The sequence below is a fragment of the Tubulanus polymorphus genome, chromosome 11, assembly GCF_964204645.1.
Source record: "Tubulanus polymorphus chromosome 11, tnTubPoly1.2, whole genome shotgun sequence".
Lineage (NCBI taxonomy): Eukaryota > Metazoa > Nemertea > Palaeonemertea > Tubulaniformes > Tubulanidae > Tubulanus > Tubulanus polymorphus.
Window position 1 is genome coordinate 9,394,947 of NC_134035.1, and position 22,681 is coordinate 9,417,627.

Genomic DNA, 22,681 nt, shown 5'->3' on the forward strand with positions numbered 1-22,681 from the left:
GAAAATGCTATAGCTTGGTTTTCAGAACTCCCACCAGGGCTTGGTTTTCGCGAACGGGGGTTAATTAGCCATAAAACCCGCGTTATGGACTTAATCCCGTTAGTGAAACCCGGCCCTGGGCTGTAGAATTGTGACTTAAGTTCAAAAGCAGTCTCAAAACTGAAAACTGGTCATAATTTGTTTGTTCGACTATAGAACTAAGATCTAAAATCTTCGTCTTAATTCTAATACATATATATTATATATTCTGCGATATAAGCTTTGACACTGCTCCTGGGCAACACTGAGAGTCGCGATACCGTCGAGGATGTAGACATTAAACGTGCTTTCGCGACTGGCCTGTAACGGTATTTTCAATGTCAAAGGGATGTACACGTCGCTTTCTTCTTCCCTCTCCCTCTCCCTCTCCCTCTCCCTCTCCCTCTCCCTCTCCCTCTCCCTCTCCCTCTCCCTCTCCCTCTCCCTCTCCCTCTCCCTCTCCCTCTCCCTCTCCCTCTCCCTCTCCCTCTCCCTCTCCCTCTCCCTCTCCCTCTCCCTCTCCCTCTCCCTCTCCCTCTCCCTCTCCCTCTCCCTCTCCCTCTCCCTCTCCCTCTCCCTCTCCCTCTCCCTCTCCCTCTCCCTCTCCCTCTCCCTCTCCCTCTCCCTCTCCCTCTCCCTCTCCCTCTCCCTCTCCCTCTCCCTCTCCCTCTCCCTCTCCCTCTCCCTCTCCCTCTCCCTCTCCCTCTCCCTCTCCCTCTCCCTCTCCCTCTCCCTCTCCCTCTCCCTCTCCCTCTCCCTCTCCCTCTCCCTCTCCCTCTCCCTCTCCCTCTGTAGGTAGAACAAGAGCGCCGCGGAGAAGTTGTTTGAGTACGCGCGGTCAATGATGAGAGTAAGAGATGAATCAGATGCTCTATATTGGACAGATATAATGGAACGATCGATCAGTTTTACTCAATTGATAGATAAACGCGATGGTTTAAAAACAAGCTCTGAAGCGCACGAGGAAGATGAACTACTATCTCACATATATGTGTATTTAAACTCGGTATACAGCTTTATTGAGACAGGGAGGTGAGTTCGGATATTCGTTCTGTACTCGACTCGTTTCTAGCTTAGAAATCCAGTTGGAGATGAGATTACGTCGAACACGTATATGAAATCCCGCCGGGTTATCTCGGTGTACATCGAATAGGATGACTGTTTATTCAGACGATTAATTATATTGAAATTTCTAAACGGATGAATTGTCATTGGAATATCTATTACCGGGTTTTGAACAAACATTCCAACACGAAACAAAAGCATTCCACAAAACTAAGTTTACGTAGAGCTAGTATTTATTTGAATGTTGTTATTAGTTCCGTTTAGTGCGGTTTCCTCGAATTTCAGTTCGTCCCGAATAGAAAAAACTGTCGATATTTCTGTTTTCAAACTTAAGAAAGAGTTTGCCGCACTGGAAGTGAAAAAACCGCCACTTACGTAAAGATATTTTTCTTAGTGTATTTTAGTGATTAATGAAGCCGGGTGTTTGTTGTGCGGTTTGAAGCATGTACCTCACTCTCCCTCTCTCTCTCTCTCTCTCTCTCTCTTTCTCTCTCTGGGAGATCTTGCTAATTTTCACCATCATTTTCGAGCAATGTATTCGCTAAATATCCGGGCCTGGTTTCCCTTGTGAAATTGAGCGTATAACACCGAAACAATAACCAAAATACCCGATCTATAGATAGATAGATAGAATGGGTATCCACTACACAGCTGGCTTACAGTAAAGCGAAGATAATTAGGCGTTTAAGTATCGTTCATTAACTACAATTAGCAGCTAGACATATCACATCACATCGAATTCAATCAAAATATGCTTATCATTCAATAGCATAGAATAGCCGGAACAAAATGACCCATGATCATTGACGTGATATAGGATGTATGACCACCACATTGTTTTGGAAGGGACGGTTCGAGCTCCAGTCGCATTGTTCAGTTTTTGCAACGTAGATCACATGGACGACACGCGCTGACACGGAGACGATTTGGCCCGGGCCAAATTGGCACGGATCAGGCTCGGGCCTAATTAGAGAGCGCGTTCACACGCAAACCATTCACTCGATACTAAACAATGCCCAAACAAAGCAAAGTGGGTGAATTCCAGTGCCAGTTGCAATTCAAACGCAATCATTTGGCTGGTGCTAAAATTTGGCTCGGGCCTGGTTAGACGTTTTTGGTCGGGCCAAATTTGGCTCGGGCCAAACAGGCTCGGGCCCATTTGGTACCGGTGTGAACAGTTATTCCAGGCCAAATTTGGCCCGGGCCAAAAATGCTCGTGTGATCGTGGCTTTTGTTTTAGAATCCACGGGTTTGTTCAAGCTACCACGCGGATGCCAATGTTTTGGAAGGCGGATGAGTCGAACCCCACTCGCAGTGTTCCGTTTCTGGTAAGGGGATATGATGGTAGATCGGACTCTTCCTTTCAGAGTCCACTGGTGCAAACTCAAGCTACCACGCAGATACCAATGGTATTTTTAATCAAGAATTGCTTACTAAGTTTATCAGTAATCCGAAACCCAAAATGTTCGATTCCCGGGAATAAGTGGATTTTTGAGAATGAGATGTTTGTTGCGAATTATCAATCGGCTCGGCGTAAAAAGTGCCAGGTGTAAATCGCGCATATACGGGAAGTGTATATGGGAAAATAGTGTTTATGAAAATAATATCCATTCGACACCTTTTTAGATAAAGTAGCGATAAAAACCGACACGCACAAAGTACTCACGTTTTATCAACCGAACTGAAGTAGTTGTGATTCTTGCGGTAGTTGTAACTATCCATGTTAGTTTATGCCTGGCTTGTTACCTGTTTCCGATCGCGGGTACTATAGAACGTCGAGACTATGAATGCACGATTTCATTCCGCGTTGCGCTGAAGTTTACCATTCGTTCTCCGGGGAAACTTATATCTCGGACGTCTTTCATTCTCGGGACTTTATTTATATATATTTCGAATAGGTTGAGTCTCACAACATTCGAATCAACGTTTAGCTCGCTGTTCTGCTATAGATTTGTCGATCGAATTCTTAAAAGTAATGGCTAAACAATAATCGATGAACCTGTGGCTTGTAAGTTAATAGTATTCAAATGCTATTGACGTGAAGTTTTTATTAGCGCTTAGAAAGAAAATTGAATGTTTCGGACACGATAGCTGGTTTCTATAGAAAAGTGGCTGTCTAATTCAATTGAAGAAAATCCCAGATATAAGGAAAAAGTATTTGACGTTTTGAAAACGGCTCATCGAATTGAATCGAAACGTCAAAACTACGATAGTTTTTCTTCATATTCTGAGTGAGGTCTTCTGCTAACGATAGCTCGTAGGAGTAGTTAGCGCAGATTCCTGTTTTTTTTTGTCTTAAAAAACGTCCATTATCGTACAATATCTCGTTTGGATTCGTACTATATACTCAGCGGTTTGAAACAACCTGCATTTTGTTTGTTTTCTAAAGGTTTCGGGATTATTTATCGGCTGAAATCTACAGCGCAACGGTTTTATCGTCGTTTCTATACTCTTGTCTCGTTCGTTATAAACCCGGCACATACGGATTATCATTCTTCTCGCAGTATCAACATTCCGAGCGAAATAAGAGAACGAGCAGATAACGCGTTGTCTACGAAAATGTTCACAGATACGTTTTACGTGCTTCGGAGTATTCACGCAAGATGAGCGTCGCTACAGGATGTCTAATTTTTTTCAAATATGAGATGTCTGAAGGCCAAATTACAAGACTCGAATAAATGTTATTTGGTCCCAAAATGCAAATCAGTTGAAATCACTCACTTTATGTCGGAGAGCTATTTTCTTCCCTATTCCCGACTGGAAATCGACGATAACATGTCAACAGACGTATTAGAAAAATAAACCCGAAATATTTCAGTTCTTTTTTTTTAAATCAAGTAGATGTTGATTTAATTTTTCCGTTTACAGAAATCCATTCTCAACTCGTGCAGTTTTCGGAAAAAGACTGGAAATCCGACGTATCCGAAGTCGGACTATTTTCTAAGTCGGAGGATATTTCTTGGTCCCAATAGATCCGACAAGCGCAAGGTTTAATGTATTTAAGGGTTTGTTGTACAGTGAAATTCGAATCAAAATTGATTCAATTGATGCTGGACACGATATATAAGCGATTAACCATTCTTAGCTGATGGCTTCACTACAAATAAGTTAAGAACCCGGTTTCATAAAAAAGGCTATACCGCTAAATCTATTTAAGATTCACGATGCAGTCTTTGGGGGAGCTAGGTGCAGATATTTTCCTGTCTATTACGTCAACTATCCACTGGTTAACCTTACTGACTTTTGAACAACTGGCTCCTGAACGTTAGCGAAACGAGAACCGTACTGCATGATCAGTCGGATAGATGGCTCACTGATGCAGTCGATCACTCGCCGGAGAGACGATGATGGCTGTCGTACGGATAAAGACGCTCGACAACGTTAGTGTCTATTATAGAACCAGAAACACTCGCATCTCCCTCTTCGCGCGTTGTACTCATCAGTTAGGGCATATTCCGTCTACATGTTCATGAACTTATAAACTAGACTTGAATAAATCTAGGCGGCAATTATTTTAAAACCGATCATCATTAAAACCGATTTTATGTGCAATATGGATGATTCATAGATAATAATATGATAGCTACTTAACTCAACATGATATGCTTTGGTTGTGTTATTGCATCAAGAAGTAATCGGATTCTCCTTTAACAAACAGCTTCAGAAAACGTTAAAATAAACTAGCGACCAGACATCGATGTAAATAACTAAGAACTTGTAGTCGGGAAATGTTTATAGTTATCCAATATTGTAAAGGGCATTTAGCGCTTCCAAAACATATAGGAAAGGCGCTGTTGACAAAGTGCTTTGATGTACGCTCTTCAATGTACTCGGATAATCCAGTACGTCCTCTATATTTAGAGTTAATTTCCTGCAGATTGGTCGAGCCAGGATGTCATCACGGTCTTTATCCCGTTGAAGAGTCGAGTAATCGGGAAATTGTCTCGCGCCGTAAAATGCACATTAAATAACACTTAAACCGCGGCGTGTTGTACTTCTAGGAGATGTTAATTGCGTGGATTCAATAGCTACAGTTAACCCCCGTCTCATCCCCGGTGGATTTACCGTTTACGCGTACCGTCAACCCTATTTGGTCAGGTCAAAATGGTAACCGCCGTTAAGTCAACAGATATCGTTACCACTACGCCCGGGTAAGATTACATGGTATATTAACCTGAAGACGACTATCAGGAAATAGTCGAAATAAACTAAACGCGAAAGGAACATTTTCGGATTCTCTTTTGTTGTCGTCTTCAGCGTATAGCATTTTCAATATTAGTTCTGTTTCTAAAACTGTCATCGCTTTTTCTTGAAAATAGCCGAATTGTCGCTAATACCTCGTATATAAGTTACAAAAACTAGTTGAAAGTCAAATCTTCATCCTTTACTTTTTGACACTCAAATGAGATCCTCAATTGCAAGCCCCATGCATCGGCACTAATCACCTCATCCGGGCCCAAGTGGGGGTGGAGGGGGGGGGGAGTACTGAATCGGCTTTTTCACAAAAGAATAAATCTTTAGATTCCACTTTTTTACAGTATTTATATAAACCCGACAGTGCAGCAGTAAAACGAACGACATGGAGTCTGGTTTCATATTCTCACGAAGTTGTCTGTGCGGGTGAATAATTAATCTAGCGCTATCAACAAGTTGAAAACTGATATCTACTTCGGCGCAGGGAAGCTTTGCAACGACATATCATTTTAAACGGCTTTTATTTACGATTTATATCGATGAGGTTGGCGAGCGGGCACTTCATCTTATAAGCGCGCCTGAGAGCTCGCATCGATGTCAAATTTATCTCGAATTTCATCGCGCGAGACGCGCTGGTTTTAACTTATTGCGTTTCTCGCCGAATCTGACAAGTCCGGGTAAAAATATCACACAAGCGCCGGTGATATATGAATTTACTGTCAAATGACGGTTTGTGTGTTTTTCATACCGACTGTCACAACAGCCACGACTGTCATATCGAATGGAGCGTCATCCACGCGCGACGATGGTAGAAATGGCGGAAATGTAGGTCCAGTATACTGACACCCAACTTAATAACACGCAACTTACAGACAACAAACCAAAAATCGACATAAAGATTGACATAATACACCATCACGAATTTCTGAAGGGATTGTTTCACATAACGATTTAAAAGTTGGCAAAAATACGTTGGTTTTAGTAATAATGATATGCCTTTGAAATTTCTAATTTCAACTGGATTTCGTTAGAAAATCGCAGGGATAAGTTTCATAGATTTATAGAAGTTATCATCACTCTATACGACTATAGTAGAATGACCATATACTGAATCGTGGGGAATAGATGATGATATGATAAAAACCCACTGCGTACATGATTAAAAGTTTTGAAACCGTGAATTCATTCGATCAAAAATGAAAATCGACACGATGTTTCGAAATCTCACTAGAGATCATCGTCAGCAGGGGCCGGTTCCTCAGTTAAGATTTAAGTCCAAAAATATCCTTAAATTTTAAAGCTGGTCTTAAGTTGTTAGATTGGCTATAGAACTAAGATGGTCTTGAATTGGTATTAAGTCTAAGCCATGACTATGGAACTGGGCCCAGGTGTATTTCTATTTTTGTTTGAATAAATTCTTTGTTTAAAAAAAACAAACTTTTACATCTATCTGTACATAGTGGGTTTTTATCATATCATCTATTTGCCTGAGGTTATTCTACTAAAGTCATAATATATATTACAATTATGATGACTTATTGAGGAAAGGTAATATGTATCCAGTCATTCTATGAAACTTGTTTCTGCGATTTCTGAATGAAGACCAATAGATTGGAAATTTCAAATACATGGGCTAAATAGATCTGTGCCATTCAGAGCGGAATCGCTCGTTATCTACGCTATATCGGTCTTCGTTTGCTTTATTTTTTACCACAGACACTCGGTTCACTGCTAAAGGGTTATACTGGAAAGGTTCCATTTGAAGTGAGCAAATCGTTTTTAATTGCGTGCTTCAGAGAGCTAACTTCCGACGAAACTTATTACGCACCCAGTTACCACTCGGCTGAAACCGCTTCGGATTTCGGTCTGTTTTTGTCGGTAATTTTTTTCAATAACAGAAAACCGAGGGTATATCGTGATTACGTACAGAACGCGAACGCTTCGTACAGAGCTAACTGCAGATCCTTCTGATCGTACAAATAAATACGACCACATGCAATCGCGTGCAAAATATGTGAAGTAACCTGTACAGCAGAAAGGATGATATTTGAAACGTGCCCATTCTGATGCGGAGACGGCTAAAATGTCTGTGCTAGTATCATTGAAATTGAAATAAATTTTCATTGAAAGGGAAATTTTTGGACGTTATTGCTTAAGGAAGAAAAATGTAACAAGATAATCGAGCTACACGGAAAGACTTAAACAGTTTAGGCCGTATCACCCCCACACCACATTTATCATTGCCACAAATCACAAGTACGCAAGTATCAAACTTGAAAGAGATGGCGTGTATCCCCGAAAGAGCGTCAGCCACTTGGGCACTTCTAGGTTAATCTCGCCTTGTATAAATCTGTTTTGTATAAGCGAACCTTCAAAGTGGATGACACCATACACATCCCATTGATTACTAAAGCCCGTGAAACACGGGGCGAATCAGGCAATCTCCGTTAGAAATTCGGCGATGATAATATCTATAGCATGTTTGATTCGTACGAATCGATTTGCTGACTAGAAAATTCATATCACGTCCCGTATGGCACACTATGCAAAATCCGGCGAAAATCGAACAACTCGAACTTTGGTTATCAGATTTTTGTCTATAAGACTATATGGGATTGAGTGGGTCGAGCACGGGATTGAGCACGTCGCTTTAGTTCGGGCCTAGTTCAAAGATGGCCGCCACTATGAAATGCGTAACGACCGAAATAAGCGCGTTCTTTTGGTTCCGGCCACTAGTCGACCAGCTAGAAACTGAAGTTCGTCCAGTCTGTCACAGGCAATGCGCATCCCATTCACACCGACTCTTAAAGTGCCTGAATACAATAAACCAGTGTTAACCATTATCACATGCTGCATATTTACGATATCATTTCGGATTTTTTTTTACGATCCGCGATTTTATTAATGATAACGATATATCGCTGACGAGACGAGCGATACGTGAACGGTGAGAGTGTGCTAATTAGTAGAACATCAATCATCGTTTACGTCGTTACAACGGTTCTCGAGTAAATGAAGACGCGCCGCCGTTCGATCTAATACAGTTCCGTTCCAAAATAAACAGTTATCACTGCATCGTTAACGACTGTGTGTACATATCAATTCAGACGGGGATTTTTTTTCCTAAGCCCGATTTGTTTTTCGATCAACCCGGCGCAACGCGTTCGCGTTACTAAACTGCCTCTGAATTCGTATAGATTTGATGAGGATAAATGCAACACGGCATCGCGGGATACTCTAGGAGATCATTCAGTCTTTAACTCAAGGATTTTCGAACAGGGCTTTTCAAAGTGCTCTTCTGGTCATCCGCAAGAAATATCTTAAGAATTGGTCTGTTTTTTATGCATTTTAGGCAATGCTTAAGAATCCCATACTTTTAAGATATACCTTGTACTTTGAAATGTGGCAATGAAAATCCGAAAATTAATAATACGGTAGGAATTTTTCTATGGAGGGGAGTGCTGCAGCACCCAAACCACCCCCCCTCCCGCTGCAGGATCCGCACCTGTGTACTGCTATAATACGCATGTACTATAGAATATCTGTTCCATGCTCGGAAGGAAAATGTTGACCCCATATAAAGCAAAACTATGTCTTCGTCGTTCCTTCAATTTTTCTTAATGATGATTTCTACATGCGGACCACGAAGCCTTATGCCTGGTCCGCAACACCCGAGTGACGGATGACGTCATAACCAAGAAACTTACTTGAAGGTTTATTGACGCCGTTTAGAAATAACGCATAATATCATCGATATGAATTATTTAATCAAGAATTGTAAAATATTCAGAATCGATAAAGTTAATTTGAATTTATTGATAATTGAATTGAATTGACAGGCAACCAGTCTAGCCCCGATATATTGGAGACGTAGTGCACATTCTCTCAAAGATGATTACTGAAATTTATCAAATATAAAATGAAGAGTTATGAAATATACCTTATGACAAATTAAACGCCAAAATTCACAATTGTAATTGTTATTTTGAAACGCCAATATTGATGACGTAGTGCACATCGACTTACACAGAACCCCTTAAATAACGCGTAGTATATATCAATACCAATTCTAACGGTTTTTACGGCGTCGGAAAACTATTGGAATCGGGTATTTGGTAATAAAGTGAGTGAATAGATATAAATGAACGTCTGGGGTTGAGATGGACGAGACGAGATTATTCTCTCTACTGCGCAGTCGAAATAAAACACTTGGTAATGTCTGAACGTGTTTATAGACAGCAACCATTGACGCATTGTAAACGGGAATCAATCACGTCACTGGGGAATGGTTTCCAGAGCACTTTTATTGTATCGAATTAATTATAATTTGATAGTTGGCATGGTGATAGTTCGGCGATTTGTGTCTGGTGTGTATTAGAATCGATCAAACCGCACCTGTCTATAGTCTGGCTGACGATATCGAGTAGAGAGTATTTTATGTCGCCGCGCTGATGCAGAATAAAAAATAACAACAACAACGTTAAGGAACGATCGACTTATTTTACACGGTGCGGATAAGCCATCTTCGCGTCGGGTTCGAAAATCAGACGAGTCTTCGGTGGGGCCAAGGAAGAAAAAAACATCGAGAACGGGTTATGGGGGATTCCGAAGGGAGTCCGGATTCCCCCTAAATTAGCGCGGGGTAAATGTCAGCCTAAAAAAAAACTCCGATTGACCCTTTCCCACGAAAAATCTATATGCGATAGCTCTCTCTTCATAGTATAGATGAATACCCCGCTAGATAATGATATTATAACAGTAACGAAAGCAAGCGTCCAAAGGATTCCTGTCTTCGGAGCTTGGTGGATCGGGCGTACGGAGGTGTGGCGGGTGCGAACCGGCAATCGACCGGCAATGGCGGTATTCGCGAACACCCGAGTATAAGCTGGCGTTACGTAAGTTCATTTGTAATGGAGAGTCCTTATTCGCGAAACGCTGAATTAATTTACGGATACGGTCCTAGACTGCAAGCAGTGACACAAATCTAAAAATAGAATAGAAATGACATGATACGACGCGTTTCCCGAACTTCCAGTACTCCCGAGAGACTGTCGTCATTTATGGAGACATTGTCACCGTCGTGTTCATTCCGATGTATATTTATTCAAATCGCGTTCTACCGCGTTTTTTTTTCTATATGAATTTCGCGCTCTTACACCACGAATGCCTGAACTCGATTGAATTGTAAATAAATTCTTTAAAGTGAAAGTTCGACATCGATACCGCGCGTGACTGAATTTTAGAATAAAGAAAAAAGATCCGATTTCTAGAAAACCTAAGCGAGCATCAACGCCGCAGATGCAGCTCTCCTATACGACAAATACTTCAGGTGAAATCGTCGGCGGCGAGTTCCACTTGTGCGCGTAATTCTAGTCCACTTTACCGATACGAATTAATTCGGCGGTTGATTTTTACGCGGAAACCCGACAAACACGAACACTGAAGATATTTGGAGAATTACACGCACTCGGAGCGACATGACGAATGACGCATTGCGTAACTCTGAAGCTAATTAGTCATTAAACGAAAAATGTATTAATTCGTAAAACGTAATTTGTAAAACTTAATTCGTAATGTCGCTTCAGGGCTTGATACACTACTCAAAGCGTCATCGCCCTTCCGGTAAGCCTATACGCCGGTCTAAAATAAAACCTGTTGATGATGCGACGTGACGAAGAAATTCTAGAAGTCGACGAGACAAAAAATCACCGTCTGCTCATAGATATGCGGCGTATACATACATGATCGCGTATGGAGATAATGATGCGTATTGGATGAAGGGAGCGGGTAATCAGAGTTGGAGAGCGGAGAGAGACGGAGAGCGCTATCAAGCAGATATATGCGAATAACTCGACTATAAATGACTTTCCAAAACAACTAGACAAGTAGAAGTAATACGTCCGTTTCATATCGATATATAGTGTTCGGTCTCATCACTCTATCCTCTACTATCATTCTCAATCTCTCCCTCCGCCCACTTATCTACCTCTCCGTCAGGCTTTATTGGCAGGAGACCTTATCTATTTTTCTTAAATATTGGGATACACTTTGTACAGATTTCCTATAAATCCAATCATGAAAAATGCTCGAGAATGCAACGTCATATTCTAGAGCAATGCCAGCTGTAGAATTTGACTCGTCTTACAACGGACATGATGATGATAATAGTGATAATAATAATCATTATCATTTCCACAATAAATTACGACATGTCATAAAACGTTATACACAATGCAAAATATGAGATTTCTTAAGATAATGTGGTCCTGAAACTCCCCCTCCATCATTGCTTATTCAAAAAGCTTTTACTTTTCTGCTGCTTTTAAGTTTTTAAGAGAACGGCTAGGTAGAGAAGGTTCCGCCAAGTCGACCTTTGAAATTCCCCGACCTTCATCCCGAGCGCATTAAGATAACGTAACGCTTGCTTTTTTTCCCCACTTGAATTCACGTAATTTAAAAAGCACACATTACAAAAAATGCAAAAGCAGTACTATACAGATAACACAAAGGGAAGGGATTATGATTACCATAGCAACGGCTCCACGTTGTATGACGACATTAGTCGCCGGAAGATTTTAGATCTTGGAGCCGTGCTGAGCTTTATACGCCGGCGCAAACATTTTGAAAGTGGTATATTATCATCATAACTTTAAATTCGTCTATGCAGTGGACTTCGATGTTAGATCGCTTGGAGACATTATTCGTGGACTGAGACGACCGTTTGTACAGCTGTCGTATTCCCGCCACGTTATAAATCCGGCAAAATGCCGTTATATCACACAGAATCGAGAGATCGGCTTGTTTTTAAATTAAATGCGCTATTGTCGCAATTTGTTCAAGAGCTTATTTCATGGCTGTCGGCAGTTCGAAGATTTCGATTAAACATCGGTAATGATGCTTTTAACCCTTATTCCGTATAGAATATTTAGATTTTGAGAACGTTCTGTCTTATAGGAATTACTGAATGCTAACTATCCGCTGACTCCGTGGCGCAATGGTAGCGCGTCTGACTCCAGATCAGAAGGCTGCGTGTTCGAATCACGTCGGGGTCAAGGTAGTCGAAATTTGCTTTTGTTGTGAGAAAATTTTTGTTTTTTCGAAGCGTACTTTTAATCACCCCCATACAAATAAGTTCGAATCGCGTATAAACTTCCGTCCACTTAACTCAGGGAATCCAGCCAGCCAGGGAATCCAGGCTGAAGAGAGGGGTTCACCTGGAAAAGGCCACTGTCGTCTAGAACCGAAGGAGTGGTGCGCTCGCAACCAGTACTGTGGGGTTTTCCCCTTGAACATTAAGGCACATTTTTGCAATTATAGAGAATATTCATCACTGCTTAAAACGGTACTGTGGACTTTCATCATAAGTCAATGTCCGGGGGAATTTTTCAACCGTGACTTTCAAAAGGACGCTTGATTAGAATAGGGGGTTCGAACCCCGAACCCCCTCTGGGTCCGCCCACGAAAGATAGACGTTTAATCAGAATCTTACCCATCCCGCAATGACTGGTTGACGACTGTATTTCTTCACGGTAAAGAATAAGTAATGGCATTTCCTTTATGAATTGAACCGGGCTTATTCCGTGTACAAAACATCTAAGGGTCTATGCGTTGGGATAGTTATACAGAACAAAATTACGCTTCGAGCTTTTAAATTTAGTAACTAGCGATGAGCGGTTGACTCCGGGCGCAATGGCGTGTTCGAATCACGTCGGGGTTATCGGTGCGTTTTTGTTTTTGCAAAAATATTTCTAAAAACGAAAACGAAATATTGCCACCGCGTTATCTCAAGCGAACTTTGTTGCCGAATGCCTCCAAATAAAGCATACGTTTTCCAATCGTGTGTTAATTGTCCGTCCATGTGCATTTCGAAGGTGCATTTGGTATTTTTTTGCACATCCCGAAAGGAGCGGACGGTGACTGTATTTGTTTAATGGGAATCGCACTCGAGGGTCGTCGCGTCGCGCGTGGTTCCGTCAAAGCCGACGCCACGTTCGATAAACACCATCAACATGTTTATTTGACATATCGTCGATCAGTCATTTCATAATAATAGCCTATGAATAAAATGAATTAGGTATAAGCAAAGAACGCGATCTGCGAAAAAATGATAACAATCATAATCAACGGAATATTGTTTGTCGTGATTTCGCTCCGAAAGAAATCGAATAGTTCATATTATACACTTGAATATTCTGCGTTTCACTGAAAATGATTGCCTTAACTGTGTGAAAATCGAATAGCTCCGAAAATGATGAATCTGTTACTCGTGAGTATAGAGCTGCTGGTGCAGATTGCTTTCTCTAGGTTGTGCAAGAATCATCCCAGTTTCACGAAATTACCCTCAAGTGCTGGGCTTTCACAAATGTGGTTTCCAGCTTATTTTTTCCAACAAATGTGGTTTTCCAGCTTTTCTGAGTTTTTCATACATGGAGCAGGGAAACCCGGAAAAAGCTGAATGCTTTTACCAAATTGATTTACTGTTCATTAACGTCCAGCCGACTCCGTGGCGCAATGGTAGCGCGTCTGACTCCAGATCAGAAGGCTGCGTGTTCGAATCACGTCGGGGTCATTAGCGCCGATTTTTGCGATAAGTTTTCATACACATTGAAACTGAAAAATGTGCGTTTCGAAGGTGCGTTTTGTTTTTTGTTTTGGTGTATTTCGGAGGTGCATTTCGTGTACACAGCATAAACATCTGTCGAAGTCGTACTTGATAAAAGTAGGCGAAGTGCCCCAAAGACTTCGCAGCGAAAACCCGAAATACAGAACAGAAACGATTCTCCGGCTTGTTTCGTGACTGTATGCGTCGCTCCGTAACGCGGAAGTCATTTTTTGTCTTCCAATTCCGATTAATTCCGGTCTCCTCGAATTTTTCTGTTTCTTTCATCGGTTTTGCTCATCGGCGAAGCGTAAGAAGCACCAACGCAACGCCGCTGTGCGTGGAGACGCATGCGATCATCAACGATAAGAAAGTACACCGCGGCCTCCCATTCAACAGCGGAGACTGCGCTTCCATTCAATCGACTCTAGACAAGGAGGAAGTCACGTACCGGCGGAGGAAGGAACGGGTTCGCTTTGACAGGAAGTTCGGAGCCTCATCACGGCGCGTTGTTACGTTACGCGTAGTTTGTCGTTCGTCATGATTATAGGCTACAGAGACGATCTTCACTGGTCGTAAAACTATATCCTTCGTGACGTGGACAATGAACCGGGAAAGTGAATGTCTACCGAATTACTGAGATTGAACATTACTAATACGTATCGTCTGTGAACGAGTTCTTTTAGTCACGATTCAATTTCATATACGCCTTTGGGAATATTCAATTCTCATTGTTTCAAGCTTACGAACTCGTTCGCCGAAATTGAAATATGAGTTTCTCCTTATCTACGAGCCGAGCGAAGATCTGATCTGTAACACGAAATCCTTTTTTTTGCAGACATTTATTTTCAGGAGTTTTTTTCGAAGAACGCGTCAGCGATGTTTCGGCGCCGGGAGTTGAAAAATGGAGCTCCGGATCGGATGACGTATACCCAAGCGGACTCATTTACTACCCCGGTGCACTACGTATCGACTAACATTCAAGTTTTACTTCACGTAGGCGATTTTTCTTACGGATTCGATGAGAATTTGTCGTGTGTTTGTGTTTTCTATAATGTGTTTGTGTTTTCTATCTATCGAATGAGCGGAGCGCGTACAAGAGGGAGATAGAAAACGAGAAAGAGACGGAGGCTGCGAGCTAACGCCGCCATCGATCGGATTCAAGTCAGAATTACCACAAATCTTCATTAACCTGACAAATCCCGATGCATCGAAAACAAACACATCCACCGAATCGCATTCGACGACGCCTACCGGAACTTGTTATTGCGTCTAACAACAAAACAAATTCTGCCGTTTCCAATCAACATTCTGACCAAGTGCGCAAAGTAGTTATTTGCGTATGCGAATGGACGACGTCGTCGCTCACCGATTGTAACCCCGATTTCAGAAGATTCTGTGACTAGATTTGATAAATCATTGCTGTCATATTTCGAGAGGAAGATTGCAGATTGATCTTCAATGATCGCCAAGGTGAAGATTAAGGACGAGTCGCTATACGTACGTATAGTGATTATACGTATAGTGGTCATCTGCGATCCTTGATCTTTAAGGTTGGGCGAGGTTGTTATCATTGTAAGGTGAAATATATGTGTTGTTTTTCTTCAAGGCGAAAATAAACTTTCATGCTTTTTATGTTTTTAGGCAGGGGCGACGGTGCAAATGCTTGGTTTAAAGGCCCAAACATCGAATGTTTTCAGACTGTAAGGTGATGCTGCCACCTATATATTTCATGCTTGTTTGGAGAAACACAATGGAGGATGCACTAGATAGTTTGTGACTAATTTCAGTCTTGAATATCACGAAACCCCGCATTGTAGATCTAAAACAACACTGCGGAGGTGACGTGGTGAGAAATGAATATTTTTCTTCGAGGAATCGAAATAGAATTTACGCAGCCAGAGACTGAGGCAAAGACAGGTATGTGGTGTTATGGCCAGGCACGTCTACCTATTGAGATGGTTGTCTACAAAGAGAAAGAAAAGACAAAAGAGAAAGGGTCTGATTGGCTTGCGGATAGCCAATCAGAGCCCCCGTAACTTACAAGTTAGATGGCGCTACCGCGCGGTCATCAGTCTCTCGCCGCGCAAATACAATTCAAAAAATACAAATTCGTTCCCAGGAAAAACAATATATATTCATTTTCACCGTCTCACCTCCGGGGCTATGTAAGAGGACGTCTAGACGGCAAAGCGAAGCTTTGTGTATGAAATCTATGAAGCCGTGTGTCATCCTGTCCATTCGAAGAATCTTAGAAACTCTTCCCGACTAAACTGATTAAATTAAGGAATCTGGTGTTCATTTATCAACGGATTTATAGTTAACGAGACATGCACTCGTCGTATAGGGCGGAGTTCATAGCAGTAGCTTAAGAAACCTTAAAATACTATTTATGTACAATGATTATACCGCGAGGAATTATATAATGAATTGAGTTGATTACAGCCAGTGAGTCTAAAGATGTGGTTAATTTACTGGACTATTGACGCACGCAAGTCGGTTCAAACCATACTCCTCCCTCTGCAGGGATTCGAACCTGATGGCTGGTGGCATCGCCACGGCACGAAACCCTGTCACACTAGAACGGGTGCGCAGGTACATGCGCAGGTTTGCCGCAAGGAAACTTGCGGCACCAATCAGATTGCCCGTTGTATAATCGCTGAGGCAGATTTCACAGATAAACTGTAAATGGAAAAACCAGAATAGAATAAAAAGGGATTTCCTCAGTAGGTCAGTGACGTACTATTTGGCATGATGCTATTGCATCCACCACCAGTGCCGAGCCGAGTGACAGGTGGGTTCGAATCCTGCTGGCTGCTAACAGTGTGCGGGCAACACTTCAAAGGCCGCCCGTCGGTTAAATGAATAATTCAATACGATCAAAAAACCAAGATCCAAGCGACGTAAAGCCGAAACAAAACAAAACAAAACAGACAATTACGGTTGGCTAATAATGACATTAACTAAGTTGCAAACGTATCTGCGCACTCGATCAAAGTGTGGCAGGGTCTCGAATCCCTACCGGGGAGGATGGTCGGAACTAACTACCAAACTGGTTTATCCTCGCGGCTGTGGAAACGACGAACGCGATTGACGAGACAAATTGAATTTGAATTTGACAACCGATGCGATTACTGGACACTAATTCGTATTCATGCTTTGGCGTGCGTTGAGAACTGCTAATTTCCGACTATTCTCAATCCGCTAACTATATCAGGCATTATCCGCTCTAAGGCCTTTCTGTTGTTTTTTATTCTGATAGGAATTTTGTCGTTTTCGTAGAGAATGATTTATCATTATTGCGCCGAATTATCTTCCGAATCACTGAATTGAGATCGTCGGGCCGTTTCGAGCCGTTTACCGAGAAACAGCAATAAAGCAACAACAAGTTGTGAATTAGACAATTTAAAACCGAGGAAACCGTAATGAAAACCACGATAAAATGTTAATCACATAATGAATAGTCCGTTCAGACATGGAGCAAAGACTTAAATTGAAATCCACTGTAAAAAAACTTTTGATAAAGAAATTTCGTTTTCAATCGTTTATATTTGTAATTTATCGGGTTTTGATTCATGAGTGTTATGTCAGAACTTTTGTTGTAGCAAGAACCGAAAATTCTAATAAATTCAAATTCAGACCTGGTTATTGAAATCGTAAATGAACTGTATACATAATTGGAAGTGAACTATATTTGACTTCGGATTCGAAGATAACCAGCGCACGTGGAGTTGCGTGGTGCCTGAACCCGCGGCACGAAACCTGTCATAAATCGTGGACAATATTAGCGGATTGGGGCTGAAATTAATATCGCGCTCGCCATCGAAGATCGACAAATATTTCCTTTGTAATTACACTTCTTGCATATGAAGCACTTTCGTTAATTAATTGAAACAGTATCGGTACCGATCCTGATGAGAGAGGTTCGAATGTATGAAGTGAGTTGGTGTTTCAGGATGTATACGTCAACACATGCAAACAGTCGTCCTCAATCCGGGGGCTCTAGATTACACTACTCGCAAGCGGATATTAAGTGATTGCTCCTCCCGAGGAGGATTCCATTTCACTACGTCATAAATCTGCTCATTTTTGGATTGGATTTTTACGTAGCTACACAGACAAAACGCAAGGTTTTCAGCAAGTTTCACATTCACGTGTTCACATTATTAGGATGTTCTCTGCCCACCATTCTTAATGTATGGAACCACTCCGAAGAACATACAGAAACCATGAACACAGAGCAACCCCCTATCAGGCACATCCCCTAGGCATTGAGGTTGCCCTTCTTATTCACGTACCCATTGATTTACGAAATTATATCTTCAGAAATTACGTTTATAATATAAAATTAATAATAAATATTTCAACAAATAGGTGAGAAATATTCAGTGCATCGTTCACTGCCCCACAAGATCCAACACGTCGGTCAACAGTTGGTTAATACGACCGGAACGGTAACAGGCATTTTCATGAACTATGGGATCTAATCTACTGATTGCTGTATGTTGCCAAACATTAACAAAAAATGCCGTAATATCCCATTTTGGATCCTCTGCAGGCCAACTAGTTGTAGTTACTATGGATTTAGTCCTTAATGACCTCATATTGTGAAATGCTCTATTGTATTTTCAATCTCTCTCTGCGAAGATCTAACGTTCTCGTATTAGTTATGTTTCGTTTATGCCATTTTCTTACAGCAATCTTCGTCTTTTTTTCATTCACGCCTGCGGTTGGAGCGAATACGTAATTTAGCGTGGCTTTATTATTGATGAAGGGACGGGCAAGTTTTAGTGCCCTCGCTCACCCTACTGCCAAGAACAATTATTGTAAACACAAATCGCAGTCAGCCGCCGCCTCTCTCACGGCTAACACTGTGAGTGTCGTTTGTCTGATATCTCTTTCATGTTTGTTGTTCGGCGCAATGAATGGTCGCTCGTATGATATTATCTTCGATCAAAGACGGCGTTCGTAGTACCCTATAAACCACTGAGATTGAATCTCGAGAAGGTCCTTTACGATCCACGATATAGCGTCGAATTTGCCATCAAAATCGAACTTGCCATTACCTTGGACTCGCGCGGCAAACCTGCGCATGTAGCTACGCACCCGGTCTAGTGTGGCGGGGCTGAGTCTAGCGATACCATCAGGTTCTAATCCCTGCCGGGGGAGGATGACTCCGGGCCTGCACACGCGCGCTTTATGTGCCCGGCTTATGTACACCCCGAACAAACATTCAAAAAGCGAGGTAAACATCTTACAATTTCTTCTGAAGTTGCGACCGGCCATAACGACCATGATAATAATATATTGATGTATTTTCGACGTAGAATAATAAAATAGCGTCCAATCAGACGTAATGAGGCGAGTATACACAACACCACGAGTTCAATCAGTCATTCAATGATTTATTATCCAGCTATCTTAACCGCGATGATGGTAAATCATCATTTCGAGAACGCCTTTGAGTCGTATTATCGAGAGGTAGATTTACCCTGAGTCCCTCGAGTGCGGGAAATTGCACATGGCATTCGAAAGAAAGGCTCAACAACAGGAATTGTGAGTAGTTCGAATGATTGGAAAATTGCTCCTGCAATCATAGACGTGCCCGACCTACACCCAATTAGCTATACACCGTTACGAAAAATCTGTTCGTCTAAATATTGGAATTCTCACGTATGGTTTCTATGTATTCGTGGTGGTTTTATCGATGTGCGGTTGTCATTTCTTTTTTCAAGTAGCATATAAACTGACCCGCGAGCTCGATATAATTCCTCTGCGCGCTGGATGCTGGAATCCACCGCAGGCGGCGGTCGCTGCGACACGCGTAGCGGCGGACGTGGCCTGGCACTAATTACACGAATTACGAGCAAATAGATCGCGCAGGCGGTCGGTCGGTTTTGACCGAATCAAAATCCACGACAGGATCACGGGCATGTCTTACACACTAAGCTCTCCGACTGAGAAGATGCCGGGTAATTTCACGGCTTCGTGAACGGCAATTTGAATAATCGAATAATAACAGGGATTTCATGAACGCATAAGTAAATAGGAATCTTTTCGAGTCTGGAGCGCCGCGTCACGTCGTTGCGTATACGTCGACGACTCTCAAAACGTGACGTCGATGTCGGCGGTGATTTTCGGTTATAAATAATGCAGGCGACGCAGAGACTATTTACTTTTCATTCTGCGGAGACGCGAAAAAGTGGTTATCTTTCAACGGGCGTCAAATAGCTTGTGTGTAAATAAATATTAATTGAGTTGTGAAAAGCGATAGTTCGCTTATAGCTGCATTTTCAGCGCTGTTGATTCCCAATAGCGCGTTAGCGCGGCCGTTTAGTCATTGGATTCGTAGCGAAATTCGGTTGAGTTGAGACACAGGCACTTGAATATGGGCTTTGATAATGGATAAATATTTGATAATTTACCAGCGATACGTTAATCCTACTTTAATAGATCCGCCATGTTTTATAATAGATTTACCCATGATGCAACGCGCGCCGGTCGTTTAGCTATACTAAACGACCGGCGCGCGTTGCATCATGTGTAAATTTATTATAAAACATGGCGGATCTATTAAAGTAGGATTAACGTATCGCTGGTAAATTATCAAATATTTATCCATTATCAAAGCCCATATTCAAGTGCCTGTGGTTGAGAGTAAGCCGTATAGTTTTTTTGCATCCAATTCGTTCCATACGATTCGACTCGGGTGCGATCGATACCGCCGCGCAGACGAGAATTCGATTCGATCGATATGATTTTCATATCTCGGATCATAATCGACGCCTCGGCTCTGAAGTCTGGAGACTCGGCGGCGCGTATGGAACGCCATCCTAGCAAAAAAACACTACATCGCATTTTAACAACGCTCTGTTCGGTACACACGCGAGACGATGTGAAAATTGATTTTTAAGGCGAATGAAATTCAATTACTATACGCTACTGCTTTTCAAGTAGGACTCGGCGCTTAAAACGTAGCACGATTGTTTTCCGGATTCGTTGAACGTGACGCTGGTGGCGCTTAAACACGAACGCACTTAACTCCATCAGAAATTGCATTTAAAACGATAACGCGCGATGATGGCTTAATCTTATTTCTCTTAATATTCTCCACTTCACGCTATTTGCCGCGTTCGAACTTCCGCCCCTCGTCTAAAAGACATTTCAATTCAAGTTTAACTATCGGCGCGAAGGAATCAATGTCTATATCGTCACCAGCTCGCATTGTAACAGTAAATATGAAACTGAGTTTTATTGAAACGGTAATGATCAGCCAGTTTGATTAATAATCTCACTAGCGTTTCTATCTTCATCCAATCTTGAGATATGAACGAAATAAGGAAATAAGATTGGAAAAAGGCAAAAAATAAAAAATGTGTACCTGGAGGATTCCCAAAAACATGGCGCCTGGAAAATGTAAAAAGTGGTTATTTAGGGGGACACGCAGGGAACATAGACAGAGCATGCGGCTTCCGAGCTCTTCTCGTGACGTGCGCGTTTACGAAAAACGATAAACATGGTTTCGGGAAACAATGGTTACCAGGATCAAACATGCCGTGTTTCCGCGTTTCTCTGCGTCGTGGGCGGTTGACTTTACAGCTCGAAATCTTTAATCAGGAAATACGAAAAAAGAATGGAATATTTCGCCTTAAAACCGGTGTCAAATTCAGGTGAGATCGAATTTAATAGATTGCGCAAAATATAATCGCAGAAATTTCGCCATCATAAATCAAGCGTAAACTCGTCGATAGGAAGTGTCCGGGCTCGACTATTACACTGTCATTGCCGTTTAATGGCGGTAATCCATCAAATCGAATGCCGCAATAGAATACCGACTAACAGACAGAAAAGGGAGATAGGTGTTAATTTTAATCTGCGTCGAGGATCTTTTGAAGGCAACAGATGATAATCGATCATTCAGGAACCCGGGTGATCCCCGCCGTGCGCGACTAAACCGATTCCGTATCGCGGAAGTTTGATGAATTCTGATCAGTACAGTGCGAGCACCGGTAGAGTTAAACCTCGTAGATGTAGCTGTCAGTCATAGAGAGAGGGTTACTCATTAAATCTATATTAGATCTATCTGCTCATATCGTTTACGATGTAGAATACGGAGAGTCGTGTCGAGGGGCCGTGTTAACCTGTTATGAAATCAGTAAACGTCAGGGCAAATAGTACTTTGCGGATTAACTAATTCATCGAACAATTCGATTAAAAGTACGAACTGACGCTAGTGCAAAGTTAAAGCTTCGTCATTGTTTTCCTCATACTATAATACTAGTATCGAATGCTCGTGCGTAAAATAAGATTTATCTTTTTCCTGATGAAACTGTTAAAAACTAGCAACGAAAGCTCGTAATATTCAGATAAAATAGTTAACCCGAAATTAGTTAACCTACCCAGTACTAACTGGCTCTACTTTTTGGCACAGCCTTTAGGCCTGAGAGGTGTCCTTTCAATTAGGCCTATGAAGGACCTGTGGATGTCAAAGCATCATTTATAGAAAATCTTAAACATATATTGATGAATGTATTATATCATTATATTACCATAACTGCCTTCATATTTACTGATGTGAAATAAGCAAATACCCATGTTGAAATCATTTTCACCATGGATTATCGACGGACAGCCATTAAAACCTATCGGGCCTGGACGTATCCATGAATAAAAATTGACAAATTTCATTTTGATTTGATTGTCCAAAAATTTTGAATCACCTATTTCTAACATTTGTGTCGACTGCACATCATATTCACAATAAAGTATTCATTCCATTTTTTCCATTCGCCCAGCGATTCTATA

General features: G+C 41.7%; 2 non-coding genes across 2 annotated transcripts; both read left to right on the plus strand.

Moving 5' to 3' along the window:
• Positions 1-12,257: 12,257 nt before the first annotated feature.
• Positions 12,258-12,329, plus strand: Trnaw-cca (transfer RNA tryptophan (anticodon CCA)). The gene has a single exon. It is a non-coding gene; the product is annotated as a tRNA-Trp (tRNA).
• Positions 12,330-13,774: 1,445 nt separating this feature from the next.
• On the plus strand, positions 13,775-13,846 carry Trnaw-cca (transfer RNA tryptophan (anticodon CCA)). Its single transcript has one exon. It is a non-coding gene; the product is annotated as a tRNA-Trp (tRNA).
• Positions 13,847-22,681: the final 8,835 nt, after the last annotated feature.